The 20,585-nt window shown below is 42.7% G+C and overlaps 1 protein-coding gene across 4 annotated transcripts in view; it reads left to right on the top strand.

Annotated features, from left to right (window-relative positions):
* Window positions 1–857: 857 nt before the first annotated feature.
* The window catches only part of LOC137370152 (neurocalcin-delta), a 382,023-nt gene continuing 362,295 nt past the window's right edge, over window positions 858–20,585 (top strand). For 3 of the 4 annotated variants that reach the window (XM_068032388.1, XM_068032384.1, XM_068032387.1), the window contains exon 1: window positions 859–985. The gene's annotated coding sequence lies outside the window, so the exon portion shown is untranslated. Of the gene's footprint in view, window positions 986–20,585 lie in introns of all 4 variants that reach the window. The other variant, XM_068032385.1, reaches the window with a different exon arrangement.

The following is a 20,585-nucleotide window of genomic DNA, read 5'->3' as shown; positions in this document are numbered from 1 at the left end:
AAGGACAGCAGACGTGTGGGAACATCACCACCTGCAAGTTCCCCTCTAAGTCACACACCATCCTGACATGGAACTATATCGCCGTTCCTTCACTGTTGCTGGGTCAAAATCCTGAAATTCCCTTCCTAACAGCACTGTGGGTGTAGCTACCTCACATGGACTGCAGCGGTTCAAGAAGGCAGCTCAGCACCACCTTCTCAAGGGCAATTACGGATGGGCAATAAATGCTGGCTCTGCCAGCGATGCCCACAACCTATGAATGAATTTAAAAATATCACTGAGAACCTCCCTCAGGCACTGATCCTCTCTCAGATCCAGGTGGGTCACTCTGTTTTGATAACATCTGCTGCGCTAGATCCTTTTCCTCCCCTCCTTAGTCACCCTCTCCTGCTCCCATGCCTGCTAATGCAGCGCCCATACTGTCTGTAGAATCGCTGCAGTGTTCCTTGGTGTTACTCTGCCAACACCCTGTGCTGCTGCTCCTGGGCCAGATTTATTTAAGCATATGGTATACCTGTAATAACTGTAGGAAGTCCAATAGCGTCCTATTTTCCAAGTGCCAATTCCCTGCACAATAACTCCCCCTATACACGAGTAACTTCACAGTAAGAAGCCTCCCTCTTCACACTGGGAACTGTGTGGCAGCATCTGTAACCATCCCTGTGACCTTTATCTTTGTCTTGTGGAACCTCTAGGTAATGTGGCCTGATGTTTGAGTTGTGTGGAACAAGGGGCGCCTCTGATTTGTGATGTTTTACACTTCTGCTTCTGTGTTAATAGATGTTTTCTCATCCCTCCAGTTGCTTCTCCATTGGCCACACATGTAGCTGTCGGCTGACGTCAGTGGGTTTTTCGCTATTTCTATTGAGCCGGATCCATCGTGGGGACAGAAAGAAGGTTTTCGATCCGGGGAAGAATTGGAGAGCATTCAGGCCCAGCGACTCTTTGCCACTTCTTCCTTGAATCGGCTTTGCAGAGTGTTAGGGTGAGTTTTATTTTGAGGTTGAATTGAGCGGGGGGTTGGACTATCCTCTATCTCTCTTGTGTATTTTGTCCTGTTGTGAATGGGGCTGGCTGCAGCAGAGCGGAGTGGATGGTGCTCAGATCCACAGTGAGAACCCGCAGACAGCAGCAGGCATCAGCCGCGGAGAGGATTGAGCGAACCCTGCCTGCAGGAGGGAGGGGACGTATTTTGTACCGGTCCATCTCTTATTGTGCTGTCGGCCGGCTCTGGCAAGGAAGAGCAATAAGATTCAGCCCCCCAGAGTCTTGAGACATCTCTTAAAACGCCGAGGTTGACTCGTTGTCTCCACTGGGGGATCATCCTCAGCAGACAGTTACTGGGGGAGGAGACGCTCTGTTCAAAAGGGATTCAAATCGATCCACAGCCAAACTGTGCTGAGCTCTGGGCTTGAACCTGACGGGAAGGACTGATTACTTCTGTTGTGTGGAATGAGCTTTGCAAATATCCGGCTGTTTTCTCTCTCGTCCCTTCTTGATAACCACCAGCCCACAGTACATGGTCATAGGGCTTTACTGCAGTTTAAGGAGTCCATATAGGTGCTAATTAAAACCAAGTTGAGCAGTTTACACATACTAATCTATACTCATGAATGTGTTACTGCATCAAATTCTTCAAAGAGGGACATTACATCTGTGTTATTACAGAATGGTAAACCTGTTACTTTACAAATTGGCTTGCAAATGTTGTTACACACAGAGGAAAACAGCTCTTGTATTCCGTGCAACAGTAGTTCCTTCACATGCCCCCGCCATCAGTTCCAAGCAATACATAGTATTGTCCAAGCAATGCTTCCCAGCACACACTAGAATGTATGGAGAGTGAACCAATTCCTGCAATATTTTCATCTTTCTTTTTTAAGCAAGTATTTCATTCAGGTGTACACATTTTATATACAATGTGATTTCGTTTTTCTAGTGTGTGTGGGCGGGGCGGGGTATATGTGGAAAAGAAAATTCGTGTGTTAATGATCTGAGAATTGCAAATGAGGAATTGAATTCTGGAAGTCTGAAGTGAAAAGAGAAATGCTGAAGATAGAGAAGTCACTCAGTGCTTTGATTAAAGAATAACCAGAAAACTGCTCGTGGGGACTCCTCATCAGAAGCAGAATCTTTTTACAAAGTGCCAGTTAATGGGTCTGGCGGTTTGTTCAGGTTTTAAGTGCTAGAATGAGTTAGAAAGTGTATCACATGGTTCATTACAGTCAGTAAGTTCTAATAAAGGGTCCCATTAGAATTATTAACCTGCCTTTCTCTTTCAGCTGCAAATTGCCTTCCTGTGAATTTTTACCACTTTCTGTTTTTATTTGGGAGCTACATGAGTTCATTATTCCTTGGCACAGGTGGCTGTGTAAGAGAATTGAATGAGTATTGAAGCTTTCACAGTGTAAGAAAGTGCATGTTGCAGATACCACACAAGTAATGGAAGTGCATTGTATTGTTCCTGATTGTCTGGCTACTGTTATTATACAACAATCACAATTTGATCAGTTATGAGGCTGGGAAAGTATTTCTGTATATGTTTGTTCAGTGTGCCCAAGAGACAGCCGTTTTAGCCAATTAGGCTGCTAATGAAGCTATAGCCAGATATCTTGGCTGTCAGCATTCTCTGCCTGATTCAGGCATTTGCACCTGCATTGTTCCTGTGCACTGATAGTGCAGAAATGGCCAGATGTGAAGTGATAACTGGAATGATGTTGCATAGAATGTTAGTAGTTATGTGAAGCTTCCTTCAAATGATTAGCTGCATCTGCTAAAGTGAATTTGACACAAAATAGAGATATAACACTCAATGGTTAACATGCTGTCATCCCTTTTGGTGAGAACGATAAAGATGGTTTAGGATGCATTAGTTCCCACTCAAATAAACATACTGATAAATGGCATGCAGATTTATTCTGTTTTAATCTGTCCAACATTACCTGTGTTTACATAAGTGGACCTAAAATGGACAACTTTTGAAAGAGCTGGCATGGGCATGAGGGACCAAATGGCCTCCTTCTGAGCTGTATGATTCTATTCTACAATTAAAGTGCAGCTAAGATTTTGTTTGTTCCAGTACAACCAGTCAAATTAATTTGCTCGACTGTCCATCTAGTTTGACCTACTTATATTTTATAGGCTTCCAGCAAAGGTTCTGTCTCGTCGTTGGCCATAATTCAATGTGCAGCTGGCTTTATTGAAATAATAACACTTGAATGTACATAGCACATTCTTGTATAACAAACCTGAAGATTAGAGATGTACCATTGCAGTATGCACACAGGATTGAAAAGTTAACCTAGCAGCATGTATTGTGGCAGTTTTATTCTTCAGTAAACATCAAATAGGGAACACAAATCCCATCTGGTTTAAGTAACATGAGAAATTTGAATAGGGTTAAAATTAATGGCCAGTTCACCTTTTGAAGTCCGGTAGCAGAATGGATTGAAAGATGTCTACCAAAAAAAAAAGGGTAGGATTTGAGTGAAGGTTTTCTGGACTAGCAGAAAGTGGGATGTGGTGTCCTGCAGGGATTGGCACTGTGGCCACTATTGTTTACCGGGGCCACTAGTATTTATTTATTTTAGAGATACAGCACTGAAACAGGCCCTTCAGCCCACTGAGTCTGTGCCAACCAACAAACACCCATTTATACTAATCCTACATTATTTTATCTGCAGCACCTGTGGAAGAGTCTGTCACTCTAGAATTGGCCTTTACAGCCACTCCAGGCGCTGCTTCACAAACCACTGACCACCCCCAGGCGCTTACCCACTGTCTCTCGAGACAAGGAGGCCAAAGAAGAAGAACATTATTCCCATATTCCCTACCACATCCCCACAATTCTCCTACCACCTACCTACACTAGGGGCAATTTATAATGGCCAATTTACCTATCAACCTGCAAGTCTTTGGCTGTGGGAGGAAACCGGAGCACCTGGCGGAAACCCACACAGTCACAGGGAGAACTTGCAAACTCCACACAGGCGGTACCCAGAACTGAACCCAGGTTGCTGGAGCTGTGAGGCTGCGGTGCTAACCACTGTGCCACCTACCAGAGGCTACTGTTTACCAGAGGCTACTATTGTTTTCCATGTACGTCAATGATTTGGACTTAGCAATTGGAATTGAAATTTGCAGTTGATACCAAATTTGGATGCATAGAAAATAATGTGGAAGATTGCACCAAAATACAAGAAGACACATAGGTTTGCAGAGTAGGGAGGGGACAAGTGCAGACAAGATTTATAAAGATGTTACCAGAGAGTTGAGGAATGATTAATCAGGCTGGAGTTCTTCTCTGGAAAAGAGAAAACTAACAGGAGACTGGGGGCTTAATTCTGAATCCAGGGTTGGGAACCTGATGCCCGGATAATTTCCAGGTACTGACACGATGCTACCTCCGTATGTAGATGCCCGAATTGGGCCGGAGGCGAGCTTGGTGACCAATTATTGGAGCTCTGCCAGGCTGCGAGAGCTGCCTGCTGAGCATGATCCTCAAAGGTAGATGGCAGCCATGAAGGAGCCTTCCACTGCCTTGCAGAATAGAGGAGGCAGAACATTGGAGGGCAAGCAGCCTCAGTGCAAAGAAGTGGCCAAACAGCCAACTAAAAGCTACTGAACCCAATCTGAGACAAAATCCCCTTAGTGCCAAATCTTCTTCATCAGAAAAAACATTGCTGTGTGTTAACGTGCACCATATTGTTGGTGTTTGGTGATCTGTGGTTTGAAAATCACATTCTGGCCCTCCCCAGCCCATTAACAAACTCCTCAAGGAACCTAACAGGCAGTTAATTGGAGGAGAGTGGGTTCCCAGCTCCCCCTTGCCCTCACTTTGAAAATAGCAGTGCATCCCACAGGCGTCGGGACACTGACACACCATCCGGGAACACTATCTTCAAAGAGCACTCCCATTCTCATCCTGAACAGGCGATTGAAAATCCCAGCCTTGATATTAGTCTTTAAAATTTTGAAGAGATTTTATAGATTGGGATGTGGAGAAAAGAATAAAAGTGTGTTTATACAGAACAATGTTACGTTGAGTAATCAGGAAAGAAATCATGGGCTTATAATTGCAAAATCTATGAAAGCTGCAGTATAATGCTTTACTGTGGTACAAAAGGTAAATGAGCTACTGGGTTACATTAACAGATGGATGGAAGAATTTATAATTGTGACATATAAAGCAGTATAATGCTGGCCAGATCCCACTGTAGTGTCCTGATTGTCTAATTGTAGGAAGGACATTAATATCCTTCTAAAGATACAGATGAACATCAAAGATGATTCTGGATGTTCCACTTCGAGCTATGAGGAAAGGATAAGGAAATGGGGCTCGTTTCTTTGGAAAAGAGGAAGTTGTAATACAATTTTTATCTGACGTAGATTCCCTCTTGGGTCCAGTGGCATCAGTCACTCTCTTAACTGGTTTTAGCCTCTTACTTTTTTGGAAATTGACTCTCATATTTACTTGTACGATCGTCTAAACCAGGGATCTAACAAAAGTATTCACTTGCAATGAGGACATGAGACTCCTGCCTTTCCTACATGTACCTCTTCAATCTGTAGAATAGCAGACTGAGCTAACAGTATGTGATGCAAAATTGTTTCAAATCGTAAGATGTTTTATTCCAATTGAAGGTGCGTTGTATATAGCAACAGGTAAAAATCACATTCCCGTGATTCAATCACCACTTATCGCCATGTAATAACATTAAAATTATGCATATTTTGCTACCCCACTTCGGTGGCTCATCTTGCTTGACTTTAAATGGACGAACTCTTCTGTATTCTGTCCCACAGCCCACAGCCATTCTCCCTGTAGTCTCCTGTCTTTTAACCTTCTTGCTTCTTTGATACCTAATTAATTTTTTGGTGACTATGTTCTGATTTTTAAAAGCCGCACTTACCGTGTCAAAAAACCTGTCTGTCTTTACTTCATTGGGTTCTCCAGCAGAATGATGAATACCTAGGCAAGCTAATGACTTGCCAATTTTTTTTTTTGTTTCTGAAAGAAATGAATTGTGTTTAACCTTAACTTTTTAAACTGCCTTTTGTCTGGCTGCCTCTTTTTTTATATTTAAAAAAAAAAAGCCTTGTGAGAATATACATTGTTGAATATACATGACTTTTAAAACTCCCAGCGTGTTAAGTAATTCTTTTTCTATCCTTTTCTGTGGAAAAATGGTCGAATAAAATCCCAGCAATGTGACAAGAGGCCTTGAAATTCTGAGGGGTTTCTGCTGGTCTCTCTCTAACTCTAGCAGGAGATCGTTGGAACTCTAGGGGGCAAATAGCATAAATGGCCATTTTTGTCTTTTTCCTGAGTGTTTCACCTGTCTCCCACCAGAATTGCCATGGAATTTCCAGGTCAAAGACTTTTTGAGATGATCTCGTTTTCTTCAGGATTATGAAGGGAGTTGATGCAGCTGTTGCAAAAAAATATTTGTTGGGTTTGAGATTTCAAATACCAGAGTGCACAAGCTAAAATTAAGGGAATTAGGACCCGAGGAGTCATAACATTGTGCAAGTGAGTTCAAGAAATAATTGGATGCATTACTGGCAACAGAAAGGATTGTGTGATGGCAAGGCCACCTGCAAGTGAGATTAATTCTTGGAAAGCAATGGCTTATTGGGGCTAAAGGCATTTACTTGTTCCTCCAAAATTCTTGTGTTCTTAAACTGCAGCACTCAGCTAACCCATAATTTGTCACGAGTTAGAATGGTAATAACTGGCTCGGTCACAGTGACCAAGGTTGTGTAGCAGACTGTGCTCCTCTGAGTTCAAGATCGAGTGATATTGTTGTTTGAATATGGAAGAAACTTGTTGCTGTATGAGAAGTGTGTTCAACCATAACTGGGCTGCACGTGCTTACACGTGACCCCCAAAGATAGTAAATGCTCCATTTTCAGTCTTTAAAATAGCATTTTTCATTTCCCCAATTTATTATTCCGTTAAGATTGGTGTCATCATACAAGATGATGTAGACATCTCAATGTGTATCTTGCAATAAATCATCTCATCATGAAAGTAAAACAATACTTGCAGTTAAGTCAGGACAAGAGAACACAGTCAAGGTTGTGAAAGGCAAACTTGGGACACAATCCAAAGTATTTCTTAAGAACACAAGAAATAGGAGTAGTAGACCATACAACTCCTTGAACCTGCTCCACCATTCAATATAATCATGGCTGATCTTCTGCGTCAACTCCACTTTTCCGCCTGCTCCCCACATCCCTTGATTCCCTAAAAGATCAAAAATCTTGAATATAGACAACGATGGAGCATCTACAACCCTCTGGGATAGAAAATTCCAAAGCTTCAGAACCCTCTGAGTGAAGAAATTTGTCCTCATCAAAGACCCCTTATCCCCTCATGTTCTAGCTTCCCCAGCCAGGGGAAATATCTCTCCGTATCGACCCTGTCAAGCCCCTTCAGAATCTTGTATGTTTCAGTGAGATTACCTCTCAATGGAGGCTAACAAACAGCTGGAACAGGACCCCAGGTACGATGGTTAAAAACACTGGACTCATATTAAAAATAAAACTGCTCAATGCTACAATTAGAATAAGGTAGGGTTACCCTGAAGGATGAAACTTGACTGGTTGAAAGGCCCTCTTCCCATCTTGTGATGAGCTTTACAGAATGCATGTATTTTAACGATGCAATACACTTCCTACAGTTGGCCAATCGACAAGTATAACTGGACTGACCAGGAATAATTTTAAATAAAATATGTAATTTCAGAGGAAGAAGAACTCTGTTAATTGCAGCCACCTTCTCCCACATTTCCTTGGAGTACTTTGAAAATCAGGCCATGGGTATAGTATTGGAACCTTCCCTGTAGCATTTCATATATATATTGAGCATCTTCTTGGCAGGATTTTCCACCTATTCCACCTCCAGTCAAACTCCTATCACTGCAAACATTCTAAACCATTTATTCAGCAGCTAACTACAGATTCACAAAGCAGAGCCTGCACAGGCAAGTTATTTTCCTGTTTAACAAATCCTAAACATTATGATTGCTCCTTAATTTGCTGTGTTTAAAACTCATTGGTAATTTGCATTGTTGTCACAGGCTGAATACTGGATTCACTCATGATCAGTACTGCAACATTTATTAATTGCTGTAGCTATAATTGAATCTCTGAGTTGCCAATGAAATGTTGTGGAATGAGTACCTAGAGCAACCCATCAAAAATGCTTCACTAATTAAAATATCAATAATTCCTAATTACATAGCAGCTGTGATGATCTGTGTTGATTTACAGGGCAACCTGCTGAGAAGCTATGGGTGGTCCCTAAGATCTGACTTGCTACAAGGCTGAAAGATCCCGTCCTCTCATTTGTGGAAGTCACTGATACTTTCCAGTGTAAGCAACTCCTGCAAAAGCTCGCCCTGGGTCCATTTCGTCTGAGACCTCCAAACAGAAATTGGTGGATTAAGTACAAGGCCACTTTCTTTTATTGTGTCTGTGTCACATGCACTTCCAGTGTCATTTGTTCAGTTATTGCCCGTCAAAGAATCTGATCCAGACCCCAATTGTAGAACCAGATATTAAACTAAGCACAGGCTGCACTTTGTTGGCATCTCCTGTGATTATTGTGGGTGGAATTAAGTAAATGTGGAAATAAAGCAGCATTGAGGAACTGAAGACTTGTTGGGAATATATATTGCCTTAGTGGGTTGAAAGTGGATGATAATGACGACACGGTACTTGCTGCTCAGTAGCTTCACTGTTAGGGCTGTGTAAAATATGGTTTAAAATGACTGTGTTCAATTGCAGTAGACAAGGAAGCGATTTCATTTTTAAACCTTCCCGCACTGCTGTCTTGGCCATGCCTGGCACCAGGAATGCAATGGCAGCATCACTGAGGTGATGATGACTGGAGAAATGCATTTGACGGTGCGTTACCATGATTGACGTTTGAGTGTACCTGACCAAATATGGGTGAATGTATTCATTGTACCCTGTCTCTTCTGTTGGGGAAAATCCTGAGATCAGGTGGCAGCAGCAGCAGCAGAATGGAACATTCAGTCCCAAATTTCAAGAGTCAAAATAAGTGAACTGCAATGCACTGTTGCTTAAAAACTGCACAAATCCTTGCCAGCTAGCAAAATGTGCCTCGTGCCCAGGTAGGAAGGATTTATCTTGGGGACCTGGTGAATTTATTGGGTTTGAGTATAAGAAAAAGACTTTGTACCTCAGTATTTGCTCCATTTCTCTTAAACCATGATATTGGCAGCATGCCTACAATGAGGCTGAGCCTGGTTTATATAAATATACACACCATAAAATGCATGAAATAAGTTATATTTTAAAATGGCTTAGATTCAAATTGATTGACTGCCATTCACCAAGTCATCGTGTTTTGTTAACCTGGATCAATTCTTTATGCATATGCGTTCAAGTATAAGGACAGGTCAGTATGATTTCCATTTAATGACATTAATTTATAAACAATGATGGCTTTCGCATTTAAACATCACCCTTAACCTGTTAATCACACAAGCTTGCAAGAAAGGTCACCGTTGTAATGGCCTGTCCGACTGAGTACAAGTATTTAGAGATTATTTCATTGAGCTGGATTTTCATTATGGAGGTGGAAAGCAGGAGCTCATCCTGTCTGAACTGTCAGAAACCTGCCTCCTGTGGGAAGTTGATTCAGATTGCAATTTTCAAATGGGTGAGCCCTTAATTGGTATGGAGACAGTTTCCTGCCCTCTTTGAGCCAGTGGGATTGAAAATGGCAGTGGGTCAGATCAAGTGTGGGGCTCATGTAGACTCCCATGGCAGCCATCACTGAGGCTGCTGGTTGACCTGAGGGAGAGATCTGCCTTCTACAGCACCAGAGGGAAGTGAGATGCCACAGGGAGCTGGAGGCCCAGCACTAGGGGCAGGGCAGACCCTCACTTCATTGATGCTAACCTGGATCTAATGCTGGAAGCTGTGAGGGAGAGCAGCCAGGTCCCCTTCCCAGAGGATGGTAGGAGGAGGTCACCTCATCGTGCAACAGGGAGACCTCTCTGTTCAGTGTTATCTCCCTCTTCCTCCTCTTCCTCCTCTTCTTTCCCCAATGAGCTGCCTCCTTCCAGAGCCTCACTGTCCTCAAGGTCCACACCTCTCTGGAAGCCCATGTTATGGAGAGCGCAGCAGATCACCACAGTGACCGAGACCCTTACAGGAGGGTATTGGAGGGCACCACCCGACTGGTCCAGCACTGGAATCGTATCATCGGAAGCCCAATGGCCTGTTCAGTGGTTGGCCTGCTGAGCAGGTGATATTGGTTGTTTCACCCCTGTACCTCTGTCTGGGACTGTCATAGAGGGGTGAGTAGCCATGTTTTCAAGGGATATCCCTTGTCTCCCAGGATCCATCTGCACACTTTGGGGAATGGAGTGAAGGACTGAGGCAGCCTGGACTGGAGAAGATGAAGGAGTCATGGCAGCTGTCAGGAAAGCGAGTGCACACATAAAGGAAGCTCTTGTGGTCACAGACCAGTTGGACGTTGAGGGAGTGGAAGCCCTTCCTGTTGATGGATCTCACTGGCCAATCACTGAGTGCCCTTGATGGCCACGTGGGCACATGTGATGAAGCCCTGCACCTGGAGGAATCCAGTGATGGAGGACAAACCCAATGCCCTCTGTGCCTGTGCATGACCATCTCTGTCAAAGTGGGTGTAGTCCCCTGCCCTCTTGAAAATTGCATCAGTGACCAGCACAGGCACTCTGTCATTTGCAGGTAGCTGATTCTTGGGCTATGCATCCGATGTCTTGGATAGCACCTTCCTCCCCTTGCAGCCCCACCCTGTGCTCCTTGGCCTCCTGCTGTCCAGGAGGTTGTATCTGTTGAAGCTCATCCTGACTGCTCTGTCCAATGTCAGTGTAGCCTGTTCCCATCTCAACACCCTCAGCTGGGCTTTGTGCATTCACCAGGCCTTACCCTGCCAACCCCAGCTGCCCAAGTGATGCCAGTGGCCTCTCGTCCCTCTTGGGTTTCCTGCCACTCACAACTGAGAATAGCAAGTCTTACAGCTGCAGCAATGGCCACTCTGTGGCACCTTTGTAGCAGCTGAACCTTTATTTTCAGGCCTCTGCAGTCTTTTAACCAGCCCTTCCCATAGCCCTCATGGCTTTCTTAATTGCTTGCTGTACCTGCATGTTAGCTTTAAGGGACCTATGAACAAGGACACCCAAGTCCCTTTTAAGTTCAACACTTCCCAGACTCTCACCATTTAAGAAATACTCTGTATTTCTGATTTTCCTACCAAAGTGGATAACCTCACATTTCTCCACATTGTATTCCATCTACTAAATTATTGTCCACTCACTTAGCCTCTCCGAATCCCCTTGAAGTGTCTTTGCATCCTCCTCACAACACTCATTTCCACCTAGTTTTGTGTCATTTGCATCCTTGGAAATATTACATTTGGTCCCCACATCCAAATCATTGATATAGATTGTGAATAGCTGGGGCTCGAGCACTGATCCTTGCAGTACCCCATTAGTCACAGCTTGCCAACCTGAAAATGACCCATTTATTACTTCTGTTTTCTGCCCACTAACCAGTTCTCAATCCATGTCAGTATATTGCACCCCCACCCCCCCAATCCCATGTTCTGTAATTTTGTTTACTAACCTCTTTTATGTGGGACCTTATCAAAAGCTTTCTGAAAATCTAAATGTGCCACATCCACCGGTTCTCCCTTGTCTCTTCTGCTAGTTACATCCTCAAACTCCAACAGGTTTATTAAACATGATTTCCCTTTTATAAATCCATGTTGATTCTGCCTAATCCCACCATTATTTTCTAAGTGTCCTGTTATCGCATCCTTTATAATAGATTCTGTCATTTTCCCTATGACTGATGTCAGGCTAACAGGTCTGTAATTCCCCATTTTCTCTCTCTCCCTCCTTTTCTTAAATAGTGAGCTTACATTTGCTACCTTCCAATCTTCAGGAACTGCTTCAGCCTATAGAAATTTGAAAGATGACCACCAATGCATCTACTATCTCTACAGCCACCTCTTTTCAACACTCTGGGATAAAGATCATTAGGTCTAGGGGATTTATCTACTTAAGCCCCATTAATTTCTCTAGTACTTTTTTTACTAATAATATCTTACAGTTCCTCATTTACACTAGTCCCTTGATCTCCATTATTTCTGGGTGGATTTTAGTATTTTCCTCCGTGAAGACAGACACAAACTATTTGTTTAGTTTCTCTGCCATTTACTTATTCCCCATTATAAATTCCCGACTCTGCCTGTAATGGACCCACATTTGTTTTTGTTAATCTTTTCCTTTTTACAAACCTATAGAAACTTTTACAGTCCATTTTTATGTTTCTCGCTAGATTACTCTAATTCATTTTTCCCTTTCTTAATCTTTTTCTTGGTCCTCCTTTGCAGCATTCTATAATGCTCTTGTAGATGGTGGAGTGGCTTTGAGGGGCCGGAAAGTGGGCCATTCTTCATAAAGTTACCCACCTGTGTCCTTTTAGTTGTTGAAAGGGCTGGTCCAGTTCAGCTCCTGGTCAGTGGTAATCCCCAAGATATTGTTAATGGCGGTGTCATTGAAGTTCAATGGAGAGTGTTGTGATATTGCTTTAACTGCTTTAATACTGCTGTGTCTTGAATGTTACTTGCATATGATTAACCCAGGCCTGGATATTGTCCTGGTCCTGCATTGAATGTTTCATCTTCAGAGGATTTAACTGGTGTTGAACACTGGAATTTTCAGTGTACAGCCACACTCTTGACCTTGAGATAGATGGAAGGTTATTGATGAAGGAACTGAAGATGGTTGGACTGAGAAAGCTTCCTTTCAGAAAATAATACTTTTGGGTATGAGTAATTTGAGATGACCTATGGTACGTGTAACATTCTTGGGAGGAACAGGTCACTTTGGACCCATGATTCCCAAAGCTTTCCACCACTGGGGCTTTCCTTGCCTTGTGTCTCATTCTGTTGTAGACTAATTGAGAGACATTGCCATCATTAGTCAACAATTGCTTATCATTGTATCATGTGACTACCAGGATAGTTAACGGCGATCTAGATGGACCTTGGCCTTGTCTCATCAAGCAATTCCCTGAGGAACTTGTACAGCACAGATTTATGGTGATTGGCAAAGGAACTGGAGGCAATATGAAGAAAAATTATTTTTTAGCCACAATTGGTTAGGATTTGGAATGCACCACCCAGATAGGGATCCATAATAGCTTTTAAAAGGGAATTGGATAAAAACTTGAAGGAGAAAATGTAGGGATATGGAGAAGGAGTGGGACTAACTGGATAGCTCTTCGAAAGATCTGATGCAGATCAGTGGACCAAATGGCTTCCTTCTGTGCTAATTATTCTATGATCTAGGACTGCAATGATTGGCCACTAACCACTATGGCCATCTTACTTTGTGCCAGTAATGACTGCAACCACTGGAGGGTTTTTCTTTGACCTGTTCTTATCTCAGTTTTGCTAGGATCCTTAACAAAACATTGAACATTTTCAAAGCTGTAATCTGTGAGCAAAGCACATTTACCACTGGCACTGCTGTGGTATTTTTAGTGTTGTCATCAGTTTGCATTTTAGCACAGCAGTAATGGATTAGCAAGTGACAATTAAAACACCAACTAAACTAAAAAAATTTTGTGACTATACCTCAGATAATATGCTCAAACTATCATGTTCAATTTGTGCTTTAAAAATGGTACTGTAACACTCATTTGACAAGAGTTTAATGACACCCACTATGTTGCACTAATTCCACACTAGAAATATTTTTTTGCTAGATATGAATCTGCCATGAATCACGTAACTATAAGGTTTTATTAACATCACTACAATGGAATCATAGATGTCTGTCAGCTTCTTTTGAAGGAATGTATGGCTGCAGATAAACTGCATTATAGTCTGAGACTAGCAGCTGCGGACTGAAATTCAGCTTGGCAATTGTTTAAAGATATGCACAATGCAGCAGTGGTTATTAATGTTAGAAACACATGGGTAGAAGTGCCTGTGCTTTTTAAAATTATTTTAATATTAAAAAGACCTTCAGTAAGCTTATAAATTGCTCAGGAAATTCCAATGGACCGCCTGACCACTACTTAAAACCAGCTCCATGCAGGACTACAACTGTAACAAAACCTCATCAAGGTATTCTCACAAGTACTCCGCTTTAGTGCTCGCTGGAGCCCGTTGTATTAATGCACATGCAAAACTACATTGTGCTGATATGGAAATGGCAGTATAACCTCAGCCTTGGATCCATAAACACAACTATGGTAATTATACTGAAAGATACTCTCATGTTAAAAAGATGGAAGCGGCACTGCAGACAACTATTTTTATTAATTATCTGACATGAGGGCACCTCTTAGGCTCACAAATTAAGGAAATCTAGCCACGTTTGCTAGAATTGGAACTGCTAGATGCAGGTGCTCATCACAGCAAGAGTTCCTTTTTGATATTGTAAATATGAAATGGTAACTGTAGTGGGAAAAGTCTAGCTGGGATGCAGAAGTGATAATCTTGGGATTGAATTTCTATGGAAGTTCTCTGCATCACTTTGGAAGATCCGCAGAACACCATTCCTCTAAGTTTCCGTGCATCTTCTACCAAAGTTACAGCGGACGATCGGGAGAAGTTCTGCAGAAACGAATACGCTTTTGTTTAGCAATTCCTCAATTTTTAAAAAAAAAAGATAAAGCTGTTAATTTATTTACGGCACAGCAGGTGGCCATTCGACCCCTCGAGTCCATGCCAGCTCTCCACGGAGCTATCCAGTCAGTCCCACTCCCCGTTTGATCCCTGTAGCCCTGCAAGTCTATTTCTCTCAGGTGGCCATCCAACTTCCTCTTGAAGTCATTGATCATCTCCGCTTTCACTGCCCTTGTGGGCAGCGAGTTCCAGGTCATTACCACCCACTGTTTTTATATTAAAAAAGGTGCTTCCTCATATTCCCCCTGCATCATTTGCCCAAAACTTTTCAATCTGTGTCCCCTAGTACCATTTGTTAATGGGAACAGTTTTTTTCTTTGTTTAACTTATTTAAGCCTGTCGTAATCTTGTGCACTTCTATTAAATCTCCCCTCCTTCTCCTTTTGGTCTAAGGAGAACAAACCTAGCTTTTCCAACCTAACCTTGTAACTAAAATCCTCCATACCTGGAACCATTCTGCCAAATCTCCTGTACACCCTCTCAAGGACCCTCACATCTTTCCTGAAGTGTGATGACTAGAACTGGACACAATATTCTAGTTGGGGCCTAACCAGAGCTTTATAAAGGTTCAGCATAACTTCCCTGCTTTTGTACTCAATCCCTCTATTTATGAAGCCAAAGATCCCATATGCTTTACTCTCTCTCAATATGTCCTGCCACCTTCAAAGATCGATGCACATGCACCCCCAGGTCCCTCTGTTCCTGCACACTCTTTAGAACTGTGCCATTAAGTATATATTGCCTCTCCCTATTCCTTCTGCCAGAATGCATCACCTCACACTTATCAATATTAAATTCCATCTGCCACCTTTTTGCCCATTCTGCTAGCTGATCTACCTCCTGTTACAGGAGGTTCATATTATCCTCGCCGTTTGCACCTCCTGGTGCCATCAGTAAATTTTAAGATTCCACTCTGTATTCCAAGGTCCAGGTCATTTATATGTAGCAAAAGAAGCAGTGATCCCAGCACTGACCCTTGGGGAACACCACTGTCTACCATCTTTCAGTCTGAAAAGCGACCATTTACTACAACTTGTTGTTTTCTGTCCTTAAACCAGTTTTTTTTTTTTTTTATCCTGTTGGACACTGACTCTCCTAGTCCATGAGCCTCATTTCTGTTAGCCAGCCTTTTATGTGGTACCTTATCAAATTCATTCTTAAAATCCATATAGACAACATCCACTGCATTCCCTTGATCAACCTTCTCTGTTACTTCATCAAAAAATTCAATTAGATTAGCCAAGCATGATCTGCCTTTTACAAATCCATGCTGGCTGTCCAAAATTAACTCAAACTTTTCTATTTTCCATGATTATAGTTTCTAAAACTTTACTCACCACTGATAAACTAACTGACCTGTAGTTGCTAGGACTGTCCTTGCATCCTTTCTTGAATAAGGGTGTCACATTTGCCACTTTCCAATCCTCTGGCATCTTCCCCGTATCCAGGGAAGATTATGGCAAGCCCTTCTATCTCCATCCCTACTTCCTTTAGAAAGCTGGGATGTAAGCCATCCGGACCAGGTGACTTATCTACCCTAAGCATAGCCAGCCTTTTTAGTACCTTTTTTTTTTTCCCCCCCTAAATTTTTATCCTATCCATTGCCTCTACTCTCTCTGCTTCTACTAATATATTTTTTCAGCCTCCATTTCCTTCGTGAACACTGATATAAAGTACTCAAGTATATTAGCCTTGCCCTGTGCCTCTATGCATATATTGCCTTCTTTGACCATAATTGGCTCCACTCCACCTCTTACTACTTGCTTACTATTTACGTGCCAGTAGACGATCTTTCGGTTCCCTTGTATGTTAACTGCCATTCTATTTTCATATTCTCCATTTGCCAATCATATTTTCCTCTTCACCTCCCCTCTCAACTTATTGTCTATGGCCTGGTTCTCACTTGAGTTCACCTGATATGCATCATACACCCTCTTTTTTTATTTAAAAATTCATTTCATTATCGCCTCTATCACCCTTGTCAACCAAGGAGCCCTGTTCATGGTTCCCCTACCTTTCACCCTTCTTGGAATGTTCCTAGCCTGTACCTGAAGCATCTCCAAGATAACTCATTGTTCCGATACAGCTCTTCCTGCCAGTCTTTGGTTACATTTTATCCTGGCTAGATCCCTTTTCATCGCATTGAAATTAGCCCTCTTCCAGTCTAGGCATTCTACCTTATTTTGTTCCTTGTTTTCCTGCATTACTAGTCTAAACCTATGTTCTGATGATCACTCTTACCCAAGTGCTCCCCCACAGACACTTGGCCCACTTGTCCCACCTCATTTCCGAGCACCAGATACAGCAATGCCTCTTTCTAGTTGGGCCAAGAACATACTGATCAAGGAAATTCTCCTGAACACATTTTAGAAAATCCTACCCCCTCCTTACCCTTTACTCTAAAATTAGCCCAATCAATATTTGGCTAATTAAAGTCCCCAATATCACCACTCTGTAGTTCTTGCACATCTCTCTGATTTTCCTGCAGATTTTCTCCTCTATCTCTCTCACTATTTGGAGGCCTATAGAATACCCCTAGTATTGTGATCATACCCTTTTTGCTCCTCACCTCTAACCAAATGGATTCTGTCCTTGTCTCTTCAAGGACATACTCTCTTTCCAGCAATGCAATGTCTTCCCTAATCAGAACTGCCACCAACCTCCCTTATTTATTTATTTAGAGATACAGCACTGAAACAGGCCCTTTGGCCCACCGAGTCTGTGCCGACCATCAACCACCCATTTATACAAATCCTACACTAATCCCATATTCCTACCACATCCCCACCTTCCCTATATTCCCCTACCACCTACCTATCCTAGGGAGAATTTTATAATGGCCAATTTACCTATCAACCTGCAAGTCTTTGGCTGTGGGAGGAAACCGGAGCACCTGGCGAAAACCCACGCGGTCACAGGGAGAACTTGCAAACTCTGCACAGGCAGTACCCAGAATTTAACCTGGGTCGCTGGAGTTGAGGCTGCGGTGCTAGCCACTGTGCCGCCCCCTTTTCTGAACCCTTTATATCCTTGTATATTAAGCGGCCAGTCCTCGTCATTTTTAAGCCACGTTTCCGTTGTTGTAATATAATGTACATAAACTGTTGCTGGGTAGATTATGTATATAGACCTTGAGCATCATCACAGGATATGATGTCATGAGTCTGTACCCCGTGCTGCTCAGTGTTCATGTAAATACCCTTGTAAGAAGACGCCTGTAAATAAACTCCTGTTACTTTGACCCAGAGTCTACGTTCCTCATTCAATACTAATAGCACACTGAGAAGATCGTGCAATTGCCACTGCATCATATTCCCATACTGCTATTTGTGCTTGTAGCTCACCAACCTTATTCACCACACTGTGTCTGTTTACACACATGCATTGTAATCCCATCATTGCATTCCTCGTAGTCCTTCTCAGTCCACTCCCACCTAATATGGAACTACTCCCTTTTCTAATACTGTCTAACACCCTCACTCTGACCCCCACCTAATACTTTGCTATTTCCTACTCTAGTGCTATCTGTCTCTTCCAATTCTCTGTGCACCTTGGTGTTAATCTCTTGTATTATCTCCTGGTTCCCACACCCCTGCCAAGTTAGTTGAAACCCTTCCCAATAGCACTAGCAAATCACCCTGCAAAGATATTTATCCCAGCTCTGTTCACATGCAACCCATCTGGCCTGTACAGGTTTCACCTTCTCCAGAACTGGTCCCAGTGACCCTCCCTCCTGCACCATCTTTCCAGCCATGCATTATCTGCACTACCCTCCTACTTCTATACTCACTTGCGTGTGGTACTGTGAGTAATCCGGAGATCACTACTTTTGAGGTCTTACCTAGCTCACTAAACTCTTTCTGCAGGACCACATTCCTCTTCCTACCTATGTCATTGATACCAATATGGACCATAACTGCTCACTGTTCACCCTCTGGGTGCTCTGCAGCCATTCGGTGACCTCCTTGACCCCGACACATCCTGCACCAGGGAGACAACACCATCCTGGATTCACGTCTGCGGTCACAAACGCCTGTCTGTTCCCCTGACAATTGAATCTCCTATCACTATCACTCTTCTAGTATTCCTTGTACCCCCTTGAGCCAGCTGTGGTGCCATGGCTTCGGATCTGGCTGCACTCCCCAGATGAACCATCACTTTTTTTCCTCCGTATTCAGTACTGAATACCAGTTGGAGAGTGAGATGCCTTCAGGGGTCTCCTGCACTACTTGCCTGTTTCTTTTTGACTGGTGGTCACCCATTCCCTCTTTCCCTGCATATTTTTAAGCTGTGGGGGGAAACCACATCTATAAACCTGCTTTCCACAAAGTTCCCAGCCTCACGGATACTGACACCAGCTGCCGCTCAAGTTCCGAAACCCGAATTCAAGCTGCTGTAACTGACATTTCCTGTACATATGGTTTATCCAGGACATGAGAAGCATGGATTTTAGCAGTGAAATCAGCAATTTCACTTCTAGTTTATGGTAATCATACTCTAAACAAAACAGGATTTATAACTTGGGTACAGTGAAAGGAGTCTCCATCGAGTCATCCTTTGAGTGAAATAATAGATTGGTAACCGTAGTAGTCAAATCTGATGCTGCAATCTGAAGTACTCTACCCCAACTATTTAATCCCTGAAAAGGAACTGAACCCTTGGGGTAACCAAGAAGATCTCCCAAATATTTACCCATTGACTGATCTACACTTTTGCCCTTGGCTTGCTGTCCTCCACAGACAGCACCCCTCCGCAGAAACACAGGGACCATTATGCCTCATGGATCATGTAAATTTATTACTATCCTTATAGCTTTCAACCCTATTCCCAACCAGATATCTATCTGGTTCTTATTTTGAGAAAAAATTGACACAGAAAAACGTTTTGAATTCTGTTTACTTCAGGAATGCACATTACCCCTTCAATCCAGGAATCAGTCGCTTGAACCTTCTCTGAACTGCTTCTAATGCAGTTATATCCTTTCTTGAGTAAGGAGACTAAAACTGTACGCAGTACTCTGGATGTGGTCTCACCATCGCCCTGTACAACTGCAGCAAAACTTCCTTAATTTTATGTTCCATTCGCCTTGCAATAAACGCCAACATTCCATTTGCCTTCCTAATCACTTGCTGTACCTGCATACTAACTTTTCGTGATTCATGTACAACACCCAGATTCCTCTGTACTGCAGAGTTCTGCAATCTCTTTCCATTTAAATAATATGCTGCTTTTCTATTCCCACCAAAGTGTACAAATTCACATTTTCCCACATTATACTCCATTTGCCAAATTTTGGCCATTTTGCAGACTTCTTTTATATCCTCCTCACAACCTACTCTCCTACCTATCTTTGTGTCATCAGCATACATTATTTGACTATTAAAATGAGTATGGTGGGGTGGGGGGAGGTGCAGAGGGGTGCAGGGATGTCCTGCACATGATTTCCTGGCGTCTATATGTATGTGCAGGATGTTGATTCCAACTGGTACCCGGGAAACCTGGTGTCCATGGTGGTTTGTGGGTAGCTTGGCCAAATGGGTCATTCAAACAATGTGCTACGGTTTTTAGCTCATGACTAGGTCACAAGTCCTCTGAATAGCACTGCTGAAGATTATAACATTTCATTAAAAGTTCCCAGTGATGGTATGAATTGCATGAGCATTCTGTTGTATATTCATCTGACTTTCAGTGGTGATATACTCTTTGCTGTTTTAGCAGCTGTCTTTTAACAGGAACTTCAGATATCCTCTAACTGCAGTTATTGCTGAAGGCATGATTGTCCTTAATTCAACATGTTTCTTTGAATTGCTCCAGCTGCCTTAATTTAACTGAGTACTTGCTAATAACTGATGGATTAGGT

This window comes from Heterodontus francisci, chromosome 5 (assembly GCF_036365525.1).
Source record: "Heterodontus francisci isolate sHetFra1 chromosome 5, sHetFra1.hap1, whole genome shotgun sequence".
Taxonomy (NCBI): Eukaryota; Metazoa; Chordata; class Chondrichthyes; order Heterodontiformes; family Heterodontidae; genus Heterodontus; species Heterodontus francisci.
The sequence above is the reverse complement of the archived record's forward strand: the minus strand, read 5'-3'. Positions and strand labels throughout refer to the sequence as shown.